The sequence below is a fragment of the Bos indicus x Bos taurus genome, unplaced genomic scaffold (assembly GCF_003369695.1).
Source record: "Bos indicus x Bos taurus breed Angus x Brahman F1 hybrid unplaced genomic scaffold, Bos_hybrid_MaternalHap_v2.0 SuperScaffold_100333, whole genome shotgun sequence".
Taxonomy (NCBI): domain Eukaryota; kingdom Metazoa; phylum Chordata; class Mammalia; order Artiodactyla; family Bovidae; genus Bos; species Bos indicus x Bos taurus.
In genome coordinates this window covers 89,592-95,905 of record NW_020867084.1, presented here as the reverse complement: position 1 = coordinate 95,905, position 6,314 = coordinate 89,592, and the positions used below count along the sequence as shown (strand labels likewise).

The window sequence follows — 6,314 nt, the reverse complement described above, 5'->3', positions numbered from 1 at the left end:
CGGCAATCGGCTGGGGCCACCCCTGAGCTCGGGTGCGGAGCTAAGGGTCTGAGGCCTCTGCGTTGGGTGCGGGACCCCGAATGCAGCCTGTGGGGACCCCAGTGTCCTCACTTGAGGGGTGATGAGGAACTCTAAAGCAGGTCTCTCGGGAACTGGCGTCTCCGCGTCTGAGCGAGCTTGGGGCTTCAAGGTTCCTGTTTGAGTGTTAAAATTAGGTGGTCTAGATGCTGGTGGCAGCATTCGGGATTTCATAAATACAGTGTTAAGTACTGGAGGGTGTCCCGTTTCCGTAGTGTAGTGGTTATCACGTTCGCCTTACACGCGAAAGGTCCCCGGTTCGAAACCGGGCGGAAACAGGTTGCTCTCCCCCACTACCCCACCGCGGAGATTTCTGATTGGTGGAACCACCTGGTTCTCACCCCCACTGGCTGAGTCAAGTCCTACTCTTTTCCACCCCTTGAACTGTAGCCAGTCAGGCTCCTCTTTCTATGGGATTTTCCCGCTACTTTGCTAGAAGCCCATCGGGTCAGTGCAGCTGCCCCCTTCACTCTTGCCTGGCTCCCTGTGTCCTGCAGGGATCAAAAAGTGTTCTGTCAGGACACAGAGGTGAAAAGTCCTTCTCTGTAGCTGGTGGAATAGAGAACCAGATGGGAAATGCGTCCACGGGAGGGGGAGTATCCTCAAGAGCTTTCCAGGACTGTTGAGTGGGTGCTGTCAGGTGGGTCTAAGCCCCAGGATGATAATGCCTAGTCTTGTGTTGTTCTGGCCTTGACCCAGTCCCAGGTCCAGTCCGAATTCAAGCACAGAGGCATCCAGCTTTACCACACATATTCCACTCTCCCTCTCTCCAAAGTGGGGTAGTGAACCACCTTTTCTGTCTCAGTGCATAGAACCCATATGGGTTGGGCTTCCCCCCCCCACCCCCACCTTGAACTTTCTGATTTGCTGAAATGTAACTCAGGAGTATAAAAAACATTTAGTGACGTGAAAGTGAAATCGCTAAGTCGTGTCCGACTCTTTGCGACCCCGTGGACTGTAACCTACCAGGCTCCTCCGTCCGTGGGATTCTCCAGGCAAGAATACTGGAGTGGGTTGCCATTTCCTTCTCCAGGGGATCTTCCCGACCCAGGGATTGAACCTGGGTCTCCAGCCTTGCAGGCAGACGCTTTAACCTCTGAGCCACCAGGGAAGCATTAGTGCTCTCCATGCTACGTACAAGAAAAAAATTCAAATTGATAATAAGGATGAATCTTGAATACTTTTAACACTCTAGATAATTCTAATAATTGATATATAATTGCATAGAAAATGCCCTGCCATACTCTCAGAGATGACTCCTGGTATGCCTTACCTAGCTTTAATAATTTTGGTCTAAAACCTATTTCATGTTGACTTTCTGATTTTCTAAAAATGTGTAAAATATTGGTACCATACTATTCTAGGTTGTAGAAGTCTTATATTTATTTTCTATTCAAAATCCTAATGAAAGTGAACTGCCTAAATTTCCTGTATTGTTTTGATTCCCTTAAGCAAACTCTAATTCCAAAAAATATTTCCATTTATAAAATTCAAAATTATCTGCCACAGAAAATTAAATATACCATATAATATTTTTCAACGAAGATTAAGTCGTATAATTATAGAAATCATAGTTACTTATATTCCCCTTTCAACGTGGGGGTAAATGTTTTTAGGTATCATCTAATATGTGAATATCTGACATGGCAACTCATACCGGCAACCATTTATCCACAGGGACACCCGTGCAGTTACAAGACGGGCAGTGCGAAGCCCCCTCGCGGGGCAGGACTCCATGAGCTCAGCCTCTGCGTTTTACTCGAGAGACCCAGGGTACCCGACGAGGGGAAGGCACTGGCTGGGCCGCTGTGCCCCTGGCCGGGGCTTGGAGGGCACAGATGGGCAGAGCCGCCCGGGTCCAGCGAGGACGCCCCGGATCGGTCCCACACCTGTCCGCCGTGTCCGTGTCAACCAGGCCGCTGAGGGTCGCGGGAGACCTCAGGCGCGTCCTATTAAGGGAGTAAAAAGTGTTTCTCTTCTAAGTAGGCAGAAAGGTCCCACCGAGATTTGAACTCGGATCGCTGGATTCAGAGTCCAGAGTGCTCACCATTACACCATGGAACCCCCTCCGGAGCCACCTGGCCTCCATCGCCAGACAACGGTATCCACTTCTTTAGCCTCCGTACATCCCACCCAAAAGCTCAGGGCAGTTCTTCTAAGGCCCTAAGGAGACTCCAATACGGTTGACTCCCCTAGGTGCTCAACCCTCTCGCTTTCTCTCCGCTCCTCTCCTTTGATCGACTCAGCTCACTCTCACCTCAGAAAATGAGGTGAAATCCACTTTGGGTTTTGTGCCGGGGAGGACCCCCTAGGTCTCTATCACCAACCACATATTCTGTTTAGGTTAACCAGAGTGTCCCATCCGGAGGTAAAATTTCTGCAAATAAGAGTGTTATTTTCCTTTTCTTTGCCTTCACCCTTTCCCCATAGCCCAGAGGGGGCATACCGTTGTCAGGGCAAGAGACAGGGTTTCCTGGGTCCCTTAGTTTTCTCACAGCGCTGATCACACTCCTAAGCGGCCACCACCTCTTACCTGTAACATATAAAGTGTGTCAGCGGTGGAGTAGGAATGGAGGCAGGAGAACTCTTCTTTTATTCTTCATATATTTCTGATTCGGAGAGGGATAAGTTATTCTCACAACAAGTGTATATTGTTAAATTTACAATGTGAATAAAAATAAAGAAAACACTCAGACAAACGAGCTATACTCACTTAAACTGAAGTCAATGTCGCTCAGTCGTGTTCAACTCTTTGTGTCCCTAGGGACTGTAGCCTGCCAGGCTCCACTGTCCAAAGATTCTCCAGGTAAGAATACTGGAGTGGGTAGCCATTCCCTTCTCCAGGGGATCTTCCAAAATCAAGGATTGAACCAGGGTGCCCTGCATTGTAGACGGATTCTTACCGTCTGACCCCCAGGAAAGCCCACTCTGGTGGAAACCGCCTGGTGGACACAGGAAACCGAAGCACAGCCCCGGAGGCCTTTGCCAGGGTGGGCAAACTCTTATTCGTTGGGTGTAGGCGAGGAAACGGGAAGAGCCACCGTGGGAGCAACCTGGTGTTCAGCTGTGCTTGGATCTATTTCGGTCCAAGCCCGAAAGCTTCGAGGCCTGGATGGCGGTTTCTCCGGGGGCGCTGGCATCTGTGGCGGGTAGGGGCAGGGAAACGGCACCGTTTCTCTGGGGGACAGAGCGCTCACCCCGGGAATGAGTGTCTACTCCAGAGAGTGTCCAAAAGAACCCCGGAGTGCTGTCTCTGTGGCGCAATCGGTTAGCGCGTTCGGCTGTTAACCGAAAGGTTGGTGGTTCGAGCCCACCCAGGGACGGTGGGGGTGACATTTTAGGCAACACCAAAGAGAACTCCCTTTTGCCAGGAGGACACCGGAGAAGTGATGCGCCCAATGGACTTTCAGAGAAACAAAACAGGAGTCAGGTGCAAAGGAACAGCGGGGAGGGCGCGTCCCGGGTGGATTGGAAGCGTCGGTCATTCCTGAGAGCCCAGAGTGCTGATCGCCGGCGCCGAGAGAAGGACCACCGAGGCGCGGGTCCGCAGGCCTGGAGGGGCGGCTTCCACACCTCTGGGTTTCGGGGTCACCTGGGCCTCGGGCGCACCCACCGTCCCCACCTCCTGCGGCTTCCGGGAGCTGGGGAGGTGGCGGGGGCGACCACTGAACTCAGGGTGCGCAGCTGAGGATCTGAGGATTCTTCGTTGGGTGCGGGGTCCCAAAGGCAACCTGTGGGGGTCCGAGGGTCCTCACTTCAGGGGAGAGGGGGAACCCTAAAGCAGGGCCCTCCAGAGCCGCCGTCTCCGTGCCTGAGAGAGTTTGGGGCTTCAAGGCTCCTCTGGTGTTAAGAGTTGGTGCTGTGGTTACTGGTGGCGGGACCTCGAATTTAATGGATACATTGTTCAAGAGTAGAGTTTATCCAGTTTCCGTAGTGTAGTGGTTATCACGTTCGCCTCACACGCGAAAGGTCCCCGGTTCGATACCGGGCGGAAACAGGCTTTCTCTTTCTTTTTGCCTCCCCCGCCCCGCCCCGAAATATGTCTTCTCATTGGTAAAACCAACAGGCGCGAAAGGTACGGGGTGAGGCAGGGGACGCAGCTGGAGGAAGAGTTGGTGACCACCTAGAAGTCTCTTTATTCAGCTCTCGGAGAGGCCCAGGAGCCACTTCAGAGATCTGGAGGTGGACGGATTCGCTCATCAGCCGCCACTCATCACCGAGCCTGACGACAAAGAAAACCGAGGTTCACAAAGAGAGCAAGTCCTGGGCTCGGCAGCACGCAGCGCTACAGCTAGACCAGGAGGGACCCAGTCCGCTACTTTGTGTCCTTGCCCCAGAGCAAAAGCGACGCCCAGGAAAGGAGACGTGAAGGGCGATGAGCAACGGGGCAGGGCTGGGAGCCTTGAACAGATGCACACAGCCCTGGGCCGCTGCGACATTGCCTTTCCCACTTGCTGACTTTCTCAAGGGTCATCTTACACCCACCTTTCACCTGGAGAAGCTAAATAAAGATTTTTGTCCACAGATCCCTTGTGATCTAGTGGCTAGAATTCTGTGCTTTCACCGCCATGGCCCAGTTTCGATTCCCGGTCAGGGAAAACTTTCTTTTTCCACCGTCTGCACCCACACAAGTCTCTCTCTTGCTGCCCAGATCGGAACTGTATTTTGCTTAAAGGTCCAATGCAGAACATTTTCTGCACAGAGTTTCTAAATGCCGCTGAGTCCGGGCCTCAGGGTCCTGGACCTCAGGCTGGCTGTTGGAGCTGAGATGCCGTGAACAGCCTGTGCTGGCCAGCTCTGGCCTCCACTCTTTTCTCCTGGCGTGGTAAACCCAGAGTCTTAACAGAGTTTTCATTCAAGGAGAATGTGAGGCTTCAGTTCCAAAAATTCATTAAAATCCAATACCAGAGGTGGATGAAACTGGAGCCTATCATACAGAGTGAAGTAAGCCAGAAGGAAAAACACCAATACAGTATACTAATGCATATATATGGAATTTAGAAAGATGGTAACAATAACCCTCTGTACGAGACAGCAAAAGAGACAGTGATGTATAGAACAGTCTTATGGACTCTGTGGAAGAGGGAGAGGGTTGGAAGATTTGAGAGAATGGCATTGAAACATGTGAAATATCATGTATGAAACAAGATGCCAGTCCAGGTTCGATGCACGATACTGGATGCTTGGGGCTAGTGCACTGGGACGACCCAGAGGGATGGTATGAGGAGGGAGGAGGGTTCATGATGGGGAACACATGTATACTTGTGGTGGATTCATTTTGATATTTGGCAAAACTAATACAATTATGTAAAGTTTAAAAATTAAATAAAATTTAAAAAAAATCCAATACCAAAAGCTTTTGTAAAATACCAAAAGTTTGCAAGAATACGAACATCCTATATTCTGTACCTAAGTGCCCAGTTAACATCACATTCTTTCTTTATATAAGAGTCATGACATCACTTGATAGTAACCTGCCAACATCTCGGGATTGTTCCTTTCCTTTGGCGTCCCTCTCAAAGCTAACTTCTGTGGGACCTGTCTTCCAAGGCCGGGGAACAGCTGTACCGACCAGAAGAGGGCCCTCTTGGCCCTTCAGGAACCTGGAATCCGTTCTCTTTAGGATGTAGAGAAGGTATATGTGTGTTAGTCGCTCAGTCCTTTTGGATTTTTGGCCATCCCTTGGACTGTAGCATTCCTCTGTCCATGGGCCAGTGAAGCCCAAAACAAACATAACCACAATGCATTGGCCAGGAATCGAACCCGGGTCTCCCGCGTGGGAGGAGAGAATTCTACCACTGAACCACCAATGCTACTATAGAGAAAAATGTCTGTAAGGATAGCCTAGATGGAGTTTTACTCAAGTCTTTCTCAAGTGCAAGTCACTCATGCCCTGTGCTTGTAGGACGGTCTAGGCTTTCATCCTCCACCCTCTGTGGCACAGGCTGCCCTCTGCCCTCTGGCCTCCTGCGGGTTGCTTTGGCGGGCACTCAGGTGTGCTTTGGATCCGTCTAAGTGATGGAACCGCCTGGTGCTCGTGCAGTCTTGTCCCACTCTTTGCGACCCCTTGGACTCTAGCCCACCAGGCTCCTCTGTCCATGGGATTTCCATGCTCCTTTGCTAGAAACCCATCGAGGCAGTACAGCTGCCCCCTTGGCTCCTGCCTGGCTCTCCGCGCCCTGCAGGGAGCATAAAGTATTCTGTCAGGACACAGAGGTGAAGAATCCTTCCCTGTG

At 51.2% G+C, this 6,314-nt stretch overlaps 5 non-coding genes across 5 annotated transcripts; 3 read left to right on the top strand and 2 right to left on the bottom strand.

The window, feature by feature from the left end:
- The first annotated feature begins 283 nt into the window (after positions 1 to 283).
- On the top strand, positions 284 to 356 carry TRNAV-UAC. Its single transcript has one exon. It is a non-coding gene; the product is annotated as a tRNA-Val (tRNA).
- Positions 357 to 2,070: 1,714 nt separating this feature from the next.
- Positions 2,071 to 2,142, bottom strand: TRNAQ-CUG. Its single transcript has one exon. It is a non-coding gene; the product is annotated as a tRNA-Gln (tRNA).
- Positions 2,143 to 3,327: 1,185 nt separating this feature from the next.
- Positions 3,328 to 3,401, top strand: TRNAN-GUU. Its single transcript has one exon. It is a non-coding gene; the product is annotated as a tRNA-Asn (tRNA).
- Positions 3,402 to 4,002: 601 nt separating this feature from the next.
- On the top strand, positions 4,003 to 4,075 carry TRNAV-CAC. The gene has a single exon. It is a non-coding gene; the product is annotated as a tRNA-Val (tRNA).
- A 1,745-nt stretch (positions 4,076 to 5,820) lies between these two features.
- Positions 5,821 to 5,891, bottom strand: TRNAG-CCC. The gene has a single exon. It is a non-coding gene; the product is annotated as a tRNA-Gly (tRNA).
- Between the last annotated feature and the right edge of the window lie 423 nt (positions 5,892 to 6,314).